At 43.5% G+C, this 18,254-nt stretch overlaps 1 long non-coding RNA gene across 1 annotated transcript in view; it reads left to right on the top strand.

The window, feature by feature from the left end:
* LOC146856527 (uncharacterized) overlaps window positions 1-18,254 on the top strand; it is a 1,813,942-nt gene that overhangs the window by 149,737 nt on the left and 1,645,951 nt on the right. The window contains exon 2 of the long non-coding RNA XR_014981506.1: window positions 17,213-17,295. This is a non-coding gene — a long non-coding RNA (uncharacterized LOC146856527). The remainder of the gene's footprint in view (window positions 1-17,212; window positions 17,296-18,254) is intronic.

Raw genomic sequence — 18,254 nt, 5'->3', positions numbered from 1 at the left:
CTTCGCTAACATGGTATTGCGGTCACTGTCAGCATATTTTATTAGTATTTGGAGCATTCTCCGTGACGATTCCGCACTATTGTCCGCCCAGTCTTTCAGCATTTCAGGATTAGGGTTCTCGTATGTGGGGGCTACAAGGATACTAAGGCCTCTCGGGATTCTCCCTACATCGAGGTATCTCTGTAGAGATTTGCATTCCCACCATTTAGCCATTTCGTTTTTCCTCAGTTTCTCCAGTTCTTGGAGCATTCTGACACTGTTGTTGACTGACGTTTGCTCCATATTCCTAATTACACCTGTAGTCGACCCTGTGCTGGTTTCTCCATCATTAAAAACATCCAGCGCTGCCTCTTCACGCTCTCTAATCCATTCCTCGGCCATTGTCGGAAAACCGTATACCTTCTGTGCTACTCACTGCCCGTCTTGCGTTTCACAGGACTACCTCTCCCAGCAGCCACCACTCAGTACCCGCCAACACTCTCACATCTGCTCCAAGGAGCTTACCTGATGCTCTGATCGCCCTCCAGCCACCACGAGGATCAGTTATTCTACCTCTGTGCGGGATGCCCGGTGTTGAGATCGCGGTATCAATAGAGTTTGGTCCGATGCGGGGGGGGCTCTGTATTTTCCTTTCGCAAGAAACTGTTACCACCAGTGTCCGTGTATACAGAGCTCCTGAACGAGGAGGGTCGGTGTCAAGATCCCGGCGAATCTTTTCAATATATTACCATCCTGACCGCATCCAACAAACAGGCACCGACTCCGTGAGTAATTTAGCACAGAAGGATTTATTCCAACTTCGACCCATATATATTTCTTTTTTCCCACTGATTTTGTTCGTTTAAAATAATATGATCTGACGTTTTCACCTTGCTATAACATCCCTTTAACCTTTTTTTAATTGAATTTCTAAGTTATTTTAAATGTAAAGTAACATGTTATTACAATTCCTAACTATAAAGCCTCTTTAACATTGTTTGTCCCAGTGAATTTCTATGTTTTATTTTTAATGTGTGGCGTGGGTGGGGTGCCAGGCTTTGTCTGCGGAAAGGCCCTGCGCTCAACCACCTCCATAATGCATGGCTGGCTAAGTCGTGTAACAATATAAACTGTTATTTTAAGTAAGACAGGTCCACTGGAAAAGACACTTATGGTTGGTTCTATGGCTGACTTTGTGGACTGAGAAATGTTAAACAAAAGACTCAAAGACAAGTTTAATGCTTTTTTCCCTTTTATTTATAAAATGCTTTATTGAAAATATTTTGTGGCAGTCACTAAAAAACGATTAAACTTTGCAATATGCGCATTTATTCAATATAGATTTGAATATAGTTATTAGGGATTTTTTGACAACGCCAATAGATCTGTCTTTTATATGTTGATGTGCTGCTTTTGATAAAGGCAATTGGCAAACTGCTTTTTATATTTTAGGTTCTCTGAGCCTTTGACTTAGTCAGTAAGTCTGCCTTACTTAAAATCACACCCTGCATATTGTTAAATGACATAGTCAGCCATGTACACCTGTCTGAGATTGGGTGTGGCCAGGCCTTGCATCCAACCCCACTGTGCATTGCACTGAGGAGTTTGCCTGTGATGTGTCAGGTGCCGAGCTTGGCCGCAGGCCAGGCTCTGTGTCCAGGCTCATGCTACTCGAGGCTGTACCATACATTTTATATCATGGAAGAGTGTGTGGGTAATAGAGCTCTCCTCTTCAAAGGTAAACATTTGCACACTGTAGAGAATAGTCTATATGGTGTATCCCAGTGTGTGAATTGATCTTTCTCTTTATGTGGTTCAACTCCTTCAATTGAGACTGGATTTTGGGGGGTTAAAAATCAGGTTGATAACTCTCTACCCTGAAACTCCAAATTAATCGTTGAGTGGGTAAATTAGGAATAGGATTTTGGTCCTTAATATGCACCCCCCTGCTTTAACATATTAAGCATGGACTGGTTATTATCTTTTGCTAACAAATAATTTACCAGTACAAAATCCTCGGTGCACGAAGTGCAATCCCAGCACTCTGTGGGAACTGCCCCATCCCTAAAAAGCGGAACAGTGTATAATGGAACACTCCTAGGAGTGCTCATACATGAATTCTCTATTGTTACAAGGGTAGGAGATAGAACTGCACCACACACATCTCTGCCACAAAGAAACACCGGGCATATCATGGTCTTATTATGTACCTGAATACATTTGTCCAGGATACAGCATTATAATTAGAATTAAAATCGAATGAAACCAAACTAGGGCCACATGGTTAATGAGTACTGCACATTCCTATATTTGTTGAAAACACATGAAATAGGAATATATGACTAATTTGGATACATTTTAGTAAAGTCAATAAGACTGACGTGTGTAACTAAGGGGGGTTAAAATTTGTTTTTGGAGCCTTTATGAAGTCGAGGGTAGATTTACCAAACTCTCAACAAGAGGGGTATGTAACATCAATGGATATTCCTGGGTGACTTACAATTCCAAGTGGGTGAAATAAATTGCCATATGGAGACATCGAAGGAAGTTCTGAAAGCTCTAGATGTACGGATGGAACAAGGATAACCATATAGATCACAATGACGACAGTGGCGTAATGCAAAATTACGGAGCCCCTGCAAAATGTAATGAGGGACCCCTGAGTCACACGTCTCACATGTATTCATTAACCTTGACCTGATTGGGGGCCCCTGAAGGAATAGGGGTTTCCCTGAAGGGATGCCCCCCACTCGCCACGTGGGCTGCATGGGCCTGTGTTATGCATGTGAATAATGAGGTAGAGCTCACCTCAGGAGCCATTATCAGGAACAAGTCTAGTAAAACATGCTACTCCAGGAACAGAGAGAAAGACTGAGACTAAAGGAACACTGCGATCTGTCACCTCCTTTTGGGAAGGAAGAATGAGACATTGGTAAATCGGCTGGGTTATGATAGGTGAGCTTTCAGACCTTACACTGAAGGACAGGATTCCAAGGTTTAGTTTTCAGTGATGCAGGACTGTCGATGGAAAGAAGAGTTGTACTCTTTCTCCTGACCTTTCTGTGAAAGCCAAGCCCAATTTGGGGGCCGGCTGATATAATTTAGGGTTTTGATTTTGCCATATTGGTATTTTGTTTACAGTTCTTATTGTTAGTGGGTTTAAGGAGAAGATGGGGGGTGTGGGTGGAAGTGTGGGTAGAAAGGGGTACATAGGAGTGAAAGAAGATTTAGTGTACTAGATGCAGAGTCTTAACATTGAATATGAAGAGACCTAATTAGCCCTCCAAGAGATTCAGAATTCATATTTACTCTGCGTCCAAGACGGGTAAAATGATCCTATTACACAAGACCTGTTTGAGGAAACGTGAACCATGCAGGTTATGAGAAAGGCTCTATTACACCCAATGGCATGCTGCAAGAGCTATGTAAATGATGACATGACCATTCTGAAACAGATTATTTTTTGTTCTATTTTTTTGTGTGTGGGTATTTAGACATTCATTAGCTGATATAGAGGAGAGATCTATTTTTACAAAGTAACAGGGTGTTATGGCTGTATTGACTATATGTGTCATCTAAGATTGTATTCTCAATATTTATGCAGAAGTCACAGGGTTTGCCAAAGGGGTTCAATCAATCAGGGTTTTGTAAAGCGCAGCTACTCACCTGTTAGGGTCTCAAGGTGCTGGGGGGTATGCGGCTCCGTTTGGGTTATCTGACGAGCCAGGTCTAGAGATCCTTCCTGAACTGGAGCAGTATTGAGCTTTGCCAGAGGTGGAGGGTGAGGTCGTTCCAGGTCTTGGCTGCGAGGTAGGAGAAGGATCTTCCACCCGCTCTGGTCCTGGACAAGCGTGGGACTGCGGCCAGGGAGAGGTCGACTGATCGGAAGTTTCTCTTGGGGACGTGGATGAAGAGACAGTTTTTGAGGGATTTTGGTACGATGTTGTGGAGGGCCTTGTATGCGTGTGTGAGCAGCTTGAATGTAATTCTTTCGACAGGAACCAGTGGAGATCTCAGAGGTGTTGGGTGATGTTTTTGTGCTGGGGGATGTCAAGGATCAGTCTGGCTGCCCCGTTCTGGACGGTCTGGAGCCTTTGGAGGATTTTGTTGTTGATTCCGGCGTAGAAGGCGTTGCTGTAGTCCAGTCTGCTGGTGATGAGGGCGTGCATGACCATCTTTCTGGATTCAGAAGGGAACCATTTGAATGTTTATGGGAGTATGCAGAGGGTGTTGAAGGAGACTGAGGACACAGCGTTGATCTGGTGGTTCATAGTAAGCGATGAGTCCAGTATGATGACGAGGTTACGTGAATGGTCCATTCGGGGTGGGTGGGCTTCCGAGAGTAGAGGGCCACCAGGGGTCGTCCCATGCTGAGGGGGTGGGGCCAAGGACGAGGACATCTGTTTGTTTCTGAGTTGAGTTTCAGGCAGCTGTTCTTCATCCAGATTGCAAAGGCTGTCATCCCTTCTTGGGAGTTGTTCCTGGTGATGTTGGGTTCCTTGGTGAGGGAGAGGATGAGTTGGGTGTCATAGGCGTAGGAGACGATATTGAGCCCGTGGTTTCTGTTGATAGTTGTGAGGGGGACCATGTAGATGTTGAAGAGGGTGGGGCTGAGGGAGGATCCCTGTGGCACTCTGCATCTGTTCTCTGTCGGTTCTGAAAGGTAGGGTTGGAGTCTGACTCTGTGTTCTGCCTGTGAGGGATGAGGGTATCCCAGTCAAGGGCCTTTCCTCGGATGCTAGCTCCGTGGAGTCTGGTGGCTAGTGTGCGGTGGGAGACGGTGTCGAAGGCTGATGATTGGTCTAGGAGGATGAGTGCTGCCATTGGCCCTGGTCGAAGAGGGTGCCGGATGTCATCAGTGGCGGCGAGAAGGGCGGTCTCGGTGCTGTGGTTGCTTCGAAACTGGATTGGGAGATGTCTAGTACATTGTTAGCTTCGATGAAGTTTGCTAGCTGGGTTTTGACGGCCTTTTCAATTACCTTGGCTGTGAATGGAAGCAGAGAGATGGGCCTGAAGTTCTTGAGGTCCGTCGGGTCTGCGAAGGGTTTCTTCAGGAGGGGGTTGACTTTGGCGTGCTTCCAGTCATCGGTGAATATGGCGGTCTCTAGGGAGCGGTTCATTTTCCAGCGTAGCTCTGGTGCGATGGCCTTTGTGACCCTCTGGAAGATGTGGTGCGGACAGGTGTCTGAGGGTGCTCCAGAGTGGATGCTCTTCATGGTTTTTAAGGTGTCTTCTGTTGTGAGCAGGGTCCAAGTGAGTAGGGTCTGTTGGGTGGCATCGCTGGGGGTGGGGGCTGAGGCGGTGCTGAGGCGGTGCTGAGGTCTTAGTTGTCATAGAGCGTCTTGATCTTGAGGTGAAAGAAGGAGCTGGGTCTGTTGCAGAGATCTCTGGAGGGTGGGAGGTCTGTTGTCTAGCTGCTGGGTTTGGCAAATGGGGCTTCAACTTATGAAGTTATGTAAGGGTAGATGGGTCGGCTTCTTCATACGGTACCTCCAGACAAATGTTGGAAGGAACTGAAGAGGCACAGGCCAATTTGGGGTTGTGGAGGTCTGGTGAGCAATGCATCAAAAATGATGGGAAGTTATCATTTTACTCTTGCAAACTCATCTGTGAGATGATAGAACCGGTTAAGGCAGTGGTTCCCAAACTTTTGACTCCTGAGGACCCCAATTGAGTCACCACTGGAAGCCGGGGACCCCCAAGCAATTTGTCGAATTTAAATTTCAAACATTAAAACAGTAATTCGAAAAAAATAAACACATGGGTGTACACAAAACAAATACTCGAATTACTAAGGATTTTAGGTGCATATTTACAAGTCCCTATCGCCATGGGAATGTTACTTTTTGCGATGTTCCTGTGGCGATTGGGGCTTCGCCTTATTTACAAGGTAGCGTTAAGCCACTTATTGTGGCTTAACGCTGCCTTGTAAATAAGGCCCCCTTTCACGAAATGCTTAGCGTGAAAGAGGTGGGCAGTGGGAGTTGCAGTGGGCACCCCAACACCCATTGATTTTGACGCTGCCCTATATTTACAAGGGCAGCTTAAATAGGAGACAGCACCTAACTTAAGACCATGAAAAACCTGGTCTTAACTTGGCGAAACGAGGGGAAATGCCTTATTTCTCCTCGTTTTTGCTTTTTCCCACGGAAAAAGCAAAACACCTTGGATTGTTTATGTTCAGGAAGGTGACCCTTCCTGCACATAAACAATCTTAAAAAAAATTACGTTTTGTAAATTCCATGTGTGCTGCATTAGGCAGCACACATAGAGGTGATAAAAACGGCATTTCAAAACTGTTCATGTGCAGGAAGTGGGAACTTCTTGCACATAAACAATCTTCCCCTGCACGCAGACACTCTTGCACTATGGTGCAAGGGTGCCTGCGTTGGCTCTAAACTGCTAAGTGTAGTGCCAGCGCAGGGGGAAACGCAAGGCTGCACCATATTCTTGTAAATATGGTGCAGCCCTGCATTTCTGAAGTGGCGGAGTGTGTTGTTAAGCCAAGGAGACTAATGACACGCTCCGCCAATTCTGTTGTAAATATTCAATGGGACGGTTGGTGCTGCATCTCCGTGACTAACTTTTGAATGGTTGGTTTTATTTAGCAGTACGAGGCTCCTGCTCCTGCCAGAGCCTGACTGGAAACCCAAAGCAGCCCTGGCAAATTTTTTCAGATCAGTCCCTATACGGTGCACACAAAGTGCAGTGAATGAGCCTCACCACTACAAGGGGGCTTTGCGAGGCTCTCTCCCCAAAACAATTTAGGAAACAATGGTGCTGTCTACAACACATTTATCATTATATAATGAATTGTATTAGCTTTTAAAGAGTTGTAAATAAAGACCTTACTATGCACCACGATACGACAATCTTTGTTGGGGTTCTTCAATGATTCTCCTATTATCACCCTCCAATAGTGCCTCTCATCTCTCCATATCCCCGCTGTCACATGTATTAAATTTATTTTAGCACCTCTCATACCATTGTAGGATGTCAGAGCACTTTACATCACACACATATAGAGATAAAGAATCATACGTGTAAATCAGTGTATAGAAAATATTACATAAGGCAAAGGGGACTACAAGGTGTTGGATTCACATGTCATTCATACTGGTAGGCATTTTTAAAGAGTGCTTGGTCTGGAGAAGCACAAACTCAGGATTCAGAACATAACACAGTGGTTAGCATTGACTTTAACAAGAAAAATGTATTTCCACCCTAATAAACCTTTTTTAGCAGCATCAGGATAATGATAGACTGGGAATAAACATATGTTACTAACTTTTACCATGCAGTTTGCAAGCAGCTCTTTGATGACAGTTTATAGGTCACTGTGCTAGATTACGATTGTCACTTATGAACTTCATAGTAACAAAAGAATCTCTCTGACAAAATCAGTAACCCACTGACCTATGCACATAAAATCTGTTTTTTAAAATGCATTGTACACGTTCTTTGCAGTAGGTATATTAACCCTCTGTGTCACATTAGATAAGTCAAAGCTGCCACTGGACAAAACTCTCATCTCTCTCCAGCAGGTACATTAATCACTGGCATTTTCTTGACACTTTTATAGTTGGAAAACTGTTAATTTTACAATGAACTTTGCAGTGCTTTTAAAACTGCTGCCTGCGGACCCCCTGAGAATGTGCCACGGACCCCTGGGGGTCCTCGGACCCCAGTTTGGGAAACACTGGGTTAAGGTATCTGATATTGGGAGGATTACGGTCTCTGTTCATGCTCCATGTTTAGATGAGGATAGAAGTATTTTTGGACACCCTAGAAAGATAGTTATTGAAGGGTGGGGCAGCACTTGTTGCAAGATGAGGCAAACAGAGGCGATCTGTTAAGGGTCACAGGCCAAACAGAGCTCCAGCATGGATAACTGTACTGGGGAATTTAATAAGATTTTCTCACCCGAATTGGTTGCCTTGAGGCAGGAGATGTACCTCTGTTTTACATAAATACATAGTGACACACATCAGTGGCAGAGATGTATATAATAGTGATACCTAAACTAAATATGAATGCCTTTTATCCTTCATATAGACCTTTATTTACTATGGACATAACGAGCTGCCTATAGGTGTTGGCCAACAGACTTTCATAGGTGCAGTGACAGTTAATCTAAGAAGACCAAGTAGAGGTTGTAAATGGTCAACAAATCTGCAATATTATTCAAAGTCTAGCCCACTTTGTCAAAAAGCTAGTAGAAAGAACATGACGGAAGCTTTATATAAGCATCACATGCAGAGAAAGCTTTCAACAGGGTGAACTGGTCTTTCATGAGAAGTTTACAGACATTTTATTTTGGGCTTTGGGAGTCTCATATGGGAATGTTAATGATAAATCATCTGGAACTCACTTCAAAGTATCACTTATTAGGGTGTTTGTTCTGTCTCTCACCATCAAAGGGTCAACCAGACATGGTTGCCAGATGTCCCCATTTCCAATTGCACTTTTTATTAAGCATTGGTTATGTTGGCCTGCTCAGCGTTCCTCCTAAAGAGTTATGCTTGATGAAGACCACAATGACTCAGTTGTTTTCACTGACATTGTGTGGAAACCTCTCGAAGAGTCATTGAATAAATCCCACCCCCTTCTGAGGATGCTTGAGAAGTATGGCGAAGCATCTGGGAGCAAGATTCATGATAGCAAATCAGTTATGCTGCCTATCAGCTTCACATAAAAGGGAAATAAATTATACAAGGAGGACAGTCCCATGTCACTGTACTGACAATTCAGTTAAATATCTGGGTACCAAAATTACAAAATTGGTGTACATGCACAGTATTGAGGGGGATAAACAGGATTCATGCAGCGAAAGATGATTTATCTATTGGACCCCATTCTGATGATTAAATGAATGTCTTACCCAGCCCATGCTTGTCATGCCCTCCCCTTTCATATTGACAGTTAAGTATTTGTTGACTTCTAGAAAATGTTGCTGTAATCTGTCTGGGAAGGGAAGATTCTTAGAATTTCAGGGTAATTATTGAAAGCTTCAAGAACGATGTAAGACTTTGAATTTCTAAATGTATTAAATTCTTAAACAAGGCAACTTTCTTGCCTACAATGAGAGTTATCTAGCAGAGAAACCTATAAGGTATGGGTGCACATAGATTGGGCTGCAGCCGGTGTGAGATATGCTAAGGCTGTCTAGGAAGGACAGACCCCAAAATGTGCATCATAGCCATAGTGGAGAAGTGTGGCTCACTGGTTAGAGGAGGCATACCCTGAAGCAGAGGTCAGACCCGGGACCAGGGTTCAATTCCTGACGCGGCAGGGTCTGAGCCCAAGTGTCCACGGACTCGATAATTCTCACTTTGGTGCCTACTCGAATCATGGGTTCACACTCTGCAACTCTGGGCAATAGCTTGCTTAATCTCCACTACGCCCGCCCCCGCGGCGGGATGCCTGGCTTTCACCTTGGGGATGCCCAGTACGGGTTATCTCACAGGGAAAAAGCCAGGACGGGTTCCCAATGCAAGCGCCGAGATGCCCAAGGGTAAGTCGAGCGCTATATAAGAACACACATACATACATACATAAAACATACTGTCTTATACATGCGTTAATTTGTGGCACGTACACATCACTCAAGAACCTTCCTATGATATCTGACCCCGTCCATTGCAATCCAGAATTATCCCCAGAGATAGATGGATGATTTCACTTTAAGAAATGGAGAGAGAACTGTCATCTAATCTACCTGGAGCGCACTTAGTTATAAACTTTCAAAATGAGAACATTAAATACTTTTAGGGATATAAGAGGGTGCATAGTCTCCCAGAAACGGAGAGCTTTTGATAACAACAATTACATTGCAGGCTCCTGCAACTTACTTTCATTCCAGCTGCTGTTCTATAGCTTACACATATTGAGACAATGATACTGACATTAACAAACACTATGGGTTGTGGGATACACCGTAGAATGACATATACAAGAACAGTGTAGGCGATCAACATATGTTAACGTTCATAAATGTAAAAATGCGTTGGAATTTAACATCTGAAAAGCGCCTGCAAGATGTTTGCAAGAACAGCTGATATGCATCGTAGGGCCTGTGGGGGGAAAGGCACACTCTTATAAGCTGGTATCCTACCCAGTATTCGAAGGAGATGTTAGCAGTGATTTCAATTGTTGTGGGATTACCAATCCCAGAGGGCATCAACATAAACATACTGCATCCACGGGAAGAAATTAATATCAGAAAACGGATATCCCGAGTTTGCACATTCATTGTTGGAAAATCTGGGCGACAGTAGCCATGGAAGGGCCTTCCAAACACATCGGAAATGGAGATGACCTTCTGGCACCCACTACTGAATTAAATGAGGGGAAAATGCGGGGTTTGGGTTCGCCTTCTAATTTGTCAGTGCTATGCCTCTTTCATCGAATAATGGACCATAGGTACTCTCAATGTGGATGTCACTACGAACTTGGGGAGTTGCGGCTTCTTTTCTTTTCGTTGCTAACGTACGGTGTGGGATTGAATGATGCATTGTGGCAATGATGCGCCCTCCTGGTATTGATTGCTAATTGTACCATGAAAACCAATAAGAAAGATGTTAAAAAAGGTATACAGGTCTCCCAAAAAAAGGCCAACTTTGTGACCTCATAAATTCGAAATATTTCAGTTTTGCAGGCTCCACAGATATGTTTTGTGATTGTTCCGGCGTCTTCTTGACTGTGTAGAATACCTGTAACCAGCACCATTCCTACATTTCTATTTATTGTCACTTTGAGTTTCGTGGTTGAAAGATTCACTGACGCAGTTGGTTGCAAGAGGGTGATGTCAATTAAAATTAAAGTGCTGGAACCAGGACTTATTTGGTATAGTTAAGACTGAAGGCAGAGGAAGTAAGATGTGGCTATTAAATCTGGAGCAAGGGGGTGAAACTTTTTTCTCTTGCAAATACTTTTGTAATTCTTGAAAATACTATAAGTACTAGTCCTAGTTTGCAACGTATTCTATATTTGGCGTTTCATGTTTAAATTGAGACAGCAATGTCCCTTTTAAGTTGTTCTAGAAAAAGATCCATCTACTTTCACAGTTTCGAGGAAAATAGTATTTCAATTACTTTATGACATACAGCGCCTCGAATTTCAGGATCAACTAAAACGTAAGAAAATATAGCCATTTTGCCTGAAAAACGACAGTAGGGTGTTGACATAAGAAAAAGTGAACTTTTTGTGGACTAAGGGTAGTCCAGACGGCGGGATCTTGGTGAGACTTGGCTCCTGGAATAAAAGACTCTCTGTAGCAAGGATTCTATAGCAGAACATTTTGGCATGTGAATTATGTTCCTGACATGGAATGTTCCTAATTAATATTAATGAGATAAGTCGCAATTTGCGACCCATTAGGAATTGCAGCTATTACTGGGATCAGCAGACAACCAGGTCTGTGATTGCTATTTAATAAAGTAAAAAAAAAATTTATTTTTGGAAATGCAGCCTGTTTTCCTTAAAGGAAAACTGGATGCGTTTAAAAAAACATAAAATGAAACATTCAAGTTTGATTTTTTAAGAGTCTTAAATGGTCCCTTGGACCGCGGCTTGCTCTTAAAAAATATTTGATTCATCATTCACAAAGGAGAGGGGGCCCTGTGGTGATGCCTTCCCTTTTGCGACTAGTTACCACACTCAAGGTGTCTGGATTTTTTTTGAATGTTTTGCGACCGTAATTCACTTGCAAAATATTCATACATAGCACTGCAAAGCTCGCCCTAAAGATGCCCCTTTCAAAAACCAAACCGCTGAACGCAAATTGGGATTAGGTAACATGTTACCGAATCGCAGTGTGGGTTTTGTAAATATAAACAGCATTTTTGGGAATCGGGCCGTTTCCGACTGCAAAAATGTTTTTGGGACATATGCCCCTTGGTCATCAATGTTAAGGCAATATCACTTGCCCCATTCCTCAGTACTTCTCCTTCTAACTAGAAACACCCTAGTTTTCAAAACAAAATTTTTAGGACACCATAAATTAGCAGAATGTAGGAGAGTAGGGTCTGCTTCCTATGGTCACCCCCACTTTTTGCTTTTGCTTCACTGGTTTTCGACTTAGATGTGGCTGTGGGCCTGCTAATCAGACCCACAGCCCAGCTGTTCTCTCTCTAAATTCATACTATGTACTTTAGGTACATAACCCAATTGGTAAGGATCACCTTATAGGGCCCTGTACAGTGTACCTTAGGTACCCAGGGAATGGGTGTACCCTAGGCCTACCAGGGGCTGCAGCATGTATTACGCCACATCTGGCTGGCCTCCCATCATGACACAACTGGCTGATCACTCAGCTGGGGCAAGGTCGTGTAATCACCCCTTGCTTAGGTAAAGTATTCCTATACCTGCCTTATATATAGACACATGGGTAACCTTTCAGCCACTCCTATGGCAGTCCTTAACAATCCTGAAGGCAGAGTGCTTGGTAACATGTGAGATGGTGCTCTAGCATGAGCTGAGCCTGTCTGCAGCTTTCGGAACCATGTCCTTATAGCTGTTCTATGATATCGCCTACCATATACTCTTAAAGTGCCTTATAATCCTCGCAGTTATGGTAACTATGGTTTGACTTTATCAAAACATGTCGTGTAAGGTGTCTAACACTTTGGAATACTACCCCAACACCATTTCTGGCGATGAGGATAGTATTCCCCCTTCTAGAGGGAGAAGACATGTTAAAAACCTACTACCCGGTTAAAGTTAACCAGAGCCCCAGCATTACAAAATGGATGCTGCTGCCACAACACAAGTCTGACCTCCTGCTGCTGGGAGTGATCCCGGCACGGGAGGCTTGGACAATAGGTTTCCTGCCTTGGGAGGTGCGAGCACCACCCCAGACAGGCCTTAGTGTATTGGGGCAGGGAGGGATGAAAGAAACGAGACACTGCCTGGGGCACACAAGGTGTCCCATGCATAGTCCGGTTCAAACCGGTGCTGGGGCACTCCAGCCCCAGTCCTGGCGCGAAACTGGACAAAGGGAAGGGGGTGTAACCACCCCCCTCCCTGGTCCCACCCATAGGAGGGACCTAGCAGGTAACCCAGCCCCCCAGATTAGTATAAGAATGGGAGCTGAGTCCCTAGGACTTTGGATTATGCTGAACTGAAACTAGACACGAAACTCTGGACCTTCGACATTCAACGACAAGAAGACTGAAGAATCTCCCTTGTGGCCAAGGAGTGGCCACCCTGTGCAAACAGGCACCAACAAGCGACCTGCCGTTTGCTTTGCCCAAGTTCTACGAGGGACAGACTGCAGAGCCCGACCAGCGCCTTGACCTCCAGACTTCTCTGACCCTGATCCACATCCACAGCCAAGCTGAGATCCGTGGAGGCGACGAGAGACGTGGGACCGGCTACCTGGGAACATTGGCGAGTAGCTTCCAGCGCAGCTTCCGAGGCATCCTCGAAGTTGTGCTCTGGGGATTGAGAAGCCCCAACCCTGAGCACCATCTGCACCGAAGATCAGCCCTCCACACTCCACGAGTTCTGCGTGGGGCCCTTCTGCATTTTCCCGCTCAACGCATCTGTCCGGTTGCTTGCCCGTTGGCTAGTAGCCTCAGTGACGACGAACCCTTGACTTTTCACCGCTGGTTTGGTTCCTCCAGACTGGCCCTTGCTTCCCTGTGAAAGAGAAGCGCCTCAGGCCTTCCTGGTCTGCACCTGAAGCGAATTTCCATTTCCGCGTGGGTTGCCTTTGCCAAGGCTTGTTGACTCCAATCGGGACGTCAACTCCGCCAGCAGCAAGATCCTTTGTGGGACAGCTTGTACCCTGGTTCTGGTTGTCCTCGACGCCTCCTGGTCCACGCAGCTGCAGAGACAAGCTTCAAGACATCACTTGTGTTCTGCACGACATCGCCTGGTTCCTTCCTGGTTCCACACGGTTACTGGCTAGTGACCCAGACTTTGTGTTCTTCCTTCAAGATCCATCCTTGGATCCACCGGACATCTTCCTCCTGGCCGCCTGCCAGCATCTGTTCTTCAGGCATCCATAGGATCCAGCGACGACACCCGACACATCTTCACACCTATGCACCCGTCTCCTGTGGGTGAGGTAACGCGAGTACTCTGGTGCTCCAGTGGATATTGACTATCCAAGTGTCTAAGTCTTTAGTTGCTTCCTCCTAGTTACTTCGGAAGTGTCCTTATTCTTCCTATTTCTAATTGCTACATTCCCATTGACTTTAATGTAACCCGCGTGTGTGTTTCCACACTGCACATGCTTCCTGTGGGCCTCCCACTTCCTAACCATTGGTAGGGTAGTGTAGCCCCAGCGATGCCCTAGGCCTACTCCCTGTTCGTGACGTGGTACTTGTACCACTTTCTTAGTATATGGTTTGCGTGGCTCCTGGGCCTAACTGTATTTTTCCTGTGTAACTTAACGTATGCTACTTAAGAAATTGTTGTGCTTAGATCTCTGAACTCATAAAGAGTGCTGAGGGTATATGTTAGAATAAATACATTCTAATTTTATATATATCTGGTGTGGTGTCCTTTCATTTGGTATTCAAGGGATTGTAATGGTATAACAGCTGGCTTCACATGCCATACAGAGTTTAGCCTAAGACTGCTCTTGTCCTTGCTACCACTAGGATAGCTGGTCCATAAGGTTGACTTTACAACCAATCACCATAAGGGTTGTTTGGACTGATACAGGGTGTACACTAGAACTAGTGACATCATATATCAGGCCAACTTCTCACACAGAAGTCATATGATAATTGAATTTCTTCTTCGGTTTCAGAGTGGGGTATTGGATTTCAGATGGTATGACTGTCAAGGACATAACGATTCAAGTACATACACATTCCACCATTTTCCTTTATTGCAAACTTGGCAGGCGAGTTGCTAGGAACTATTGATTAATGCAAACTTGACAGGCGAGTTATAAGGAACATTTGACTAATGCGCTGCTCTGAGGTGTTATAGGATCTTCATGCCACCATGTTTTCTGGATAGAGGATATTGTGAATTTTTATGAAATGGTGTGTAATAATTGGGTGCGATATCGAGACAGCCGCATTCAAGTTTCGTTCCGCCAGTGATAGCTATCTTACCACACTAATGTAACAAAAAAAGAAATTCAGAAATATAAATATCTACGTATCAAATGGGTGAGACCTTTTAATTTTACACAGCATATAGCAGTGGGTAATGGAATAGCCCTCTCGATCCATTGGTTTGCCTGCATTGTGAGAGAGGACTATTCCTTGATCACAAGTGCATATGTGCCTTAAAAGAAGTACAGTTCAGTTCAATGATGGTGACCAATACTTCACTTTGCCAATGCTTTTTTTTTCTTTCCAATCTTAATCCTTTTCATTTTGTAGTCAACCTGGCGTGTTTAAATCATATCTTCAGATTACATTTATTTAAAACCAACACTACGTTTTCTTTGAACCCAGAGGTGGGCAAGCCAGAGAATTCACAGGAAAAGCAACGCCAGAGTTCGGGTCTGCTTCTAAGACACCAAGTTCGAGCCGCGCCAACAAAAAAAAAAACATTTTCCAAGATGTATGAGCACGATCATTAATCATGCTCTGATTGCCTTTTACTTACGCCCCAAACATTTACCTCTATAAACACATGCTCTCACATCCTCTCATCCACTCTCGCAGATTTCCTCTCTAACACTCTCAGGTGTTTTTTCCCACTCTCCCGCAGTCACATTGTTTTTAACTCCCTCATTCACAATTTATTTTTCCTTCATATCTTTTTCTCCTTTTCCATCTTACTCTAATTTTCTCTTCTCCACCTCCACTCTCTTTTTCTCTTCTCCACCTCCCCTCTTTCTGACTCTGCCACTTTACATCATTCTCTCTCGCTTTTTTTCCTTCTCTTTATCCCTCCTATTTTATCTCTCCCATCTCTCTTCTCTCTTTCTACTTTAATTCTTAATGCTCCCCTTTTTCCTCCTCTTTGCAAATCGGGGATATGTGAAAAGAAAAATCACATTCATATAGTGGCTACAGATGTTAGCAAGACAAAACTGAAACGACCGTGTCTATAAAGAAGCTGCAGCAGGCTTTTTCTGTGTTAGACATAGCCTTCCAAGTGTTGAAAGCAGCCTGCAGGATTGGTGGGCTCCTTGGAGGAGCAGTGGAAGAGCTGGCTAGTGCTATGGGCTTTTTACAATTTGAGTACCCCGTAATTAAAATACAAAAGACTGCTGCTTTTATGCCTTTAGCGGCTCGCCCACCTTTGTTTTGTACAAATAAGAAACAACTTTTTCTGTGATGTCATTTAAATAATTTCTGTACCAGTTTTAAATAAATCTGCCTCCTTGAAAGAATTATAATGCTCTTTTAAAAATATACGCTATGGTTATTCTTTTTATTGCAAGCATATGACAGCCACTTTCATTTTTATATGACCTATGATTGTAATAAAAGCTAAGAAAAAAAACCTGATAACCGCATCTGGTCATCAGGCATAATAAGGAAACACATCCCACATAGGAACAAAACAAGCATTGGCATAGGCAATACGTCTCGCTTTTGGGACCTTATAAGTGTTTAGCCATGCAACAGTTGCATAACTAAATACTTATAAGGTCCCAAAAGCGAGACCTATTGGCTATGCCAATGCTTGTTTCTGTTTATTACTGCTCTGTAGTAATGGCGGCGCACGGGTGCCACCATTACTACATAGAAGTAATAAACAGGAGAAAAAAAACCTGGCTCAAGGAGAACATCAAAGCGGCCGCGAAAGTGAAAGTGATCGCAATCGCGATCAAACATCAAAGCGGCCGTGAGGGCCACGAAAGTGAGGCGCCTGCGCACATGCACTGTAGCTCTTTGCTACAGTGGTAGCACTTTATTGAGCCCTCGCAATAAGTCTCGCCAGACCAGCGCATGCGCTGGGTCAGGCGAGACCTAAACATCCTTCCAACCACACGCCCTACACGGTGTAGGGTGCTACCCAGACAAGCACTTCAGCGCCCCACTTAGGAGTAGTAAGCAATATAAATGCTGCAATACAACTGTCACTTCAGCTTGCCAATGCTTGTTTAGAAGGATGCTATGTTCTGTTAAGTAGGCCTCACACACAGTTCACTGCTTAAGAATAGCACGGTTTCCTAGAACAGTTTTTTCCCTAGAAGTTAACCGCAAAAAACATTTTTATTGTTTGTAGATGTAATTGGTACATCTTGGAACAAGTCAGTGCATTCATTGAAAATAAACTTACTTACATTCAATGAATTTCTGTTTTTCAGAGAGTACAACATATTTACAAGTACTTTCAAGGATAAATGCAACGTGTATGAAATGAGAACTGTTTCCAGAGTTATTTACCAAGGTAAGAGGCCCACAGAGGCATTTGAATAAAACAACTCAATTTATATCCTATTTGTAGAAAACAGATTATACTTTCATGATGTAAAATTAATTTGTCTACAGTTTGTTAGTTCAGTTTTAAGTATTTTGGGAAAATACGTTTATGAACAATCCCTATGAAGTTACAGATTTGAAAAAACAGCATAAACATAAATTACTCCACATTGAAACAAATCAACCTGGTTAAATCAGTCTTAATTGACCATCAAATAATTGAACAAAATAGCAAAAACAGATTTAATGGAAGTGTTATTTTTACCATCACATTTCTTTTCTCGATTGTACTTCACAAATGCCATTTGAACCTTTTTACACATTTCTCCATGTTACATCTGTTTCTGAATTATGATGTTAACATACCTAGAACGTTTTTGTTGGTTATATGTGTAGACATTTACATTTCTCCAACCTCATTTGGAGTTTGGAATGGTTGTATCACTATAAATATCCATTAAGGAGGAGAGAAAGAAATTATGAGAGTTATCATGGTACCATCTCCCTACCACATTTATGAATTACTCAAAAACAGTAGTTCTAGACTACTGAAGCAGTCTAACCCTAATTTATGACCATTCATTTCAGTGGCCACCTTTTAATTGTTGTTTCTTGAAAAAAGGTTGCACCCCACCCCAGTCATGCTTGGTGGCATGCTTTATCATGGAAGTGCTCCCTAACCAGCTACTGCTGTCGCTCAGTTGGCTCTTGAATGGAGTTTCTGGATGTGAGAAGAATCACAGTCAATTGAAATTGTATTATTTGCAGGCAGTCAATTAATATTTATTTATCCGTTCTTCCTCCCCACTTATAGAAGTTTAGAAAAATACATGGAGTAACTGGTGATTTTTGGACACCTCCCTAATCTCTAAATTATGTTTGCCATGTCTCTACCCTACTTGGTTGTGCAAAATGTCACAGGCTTTC

Source organism: Triturus cristatus, chromosome 4_1 (assembly GCF_964204655.1).
Source record: "Triturus cristatus chromosome 4_1, aTriCri1.1, whole genome shotgun sequence".
Lineage (NCBI taxonomy): Eukaryota > Metazoa > Chordata > Amphibia > Caudata > Salamandridae > Triturus > Triturus cristatus.
Note: the sequence above shows the minus strand (reverse complement) of the source record. Positions and strands in the feature narration are given on the sequence as shown.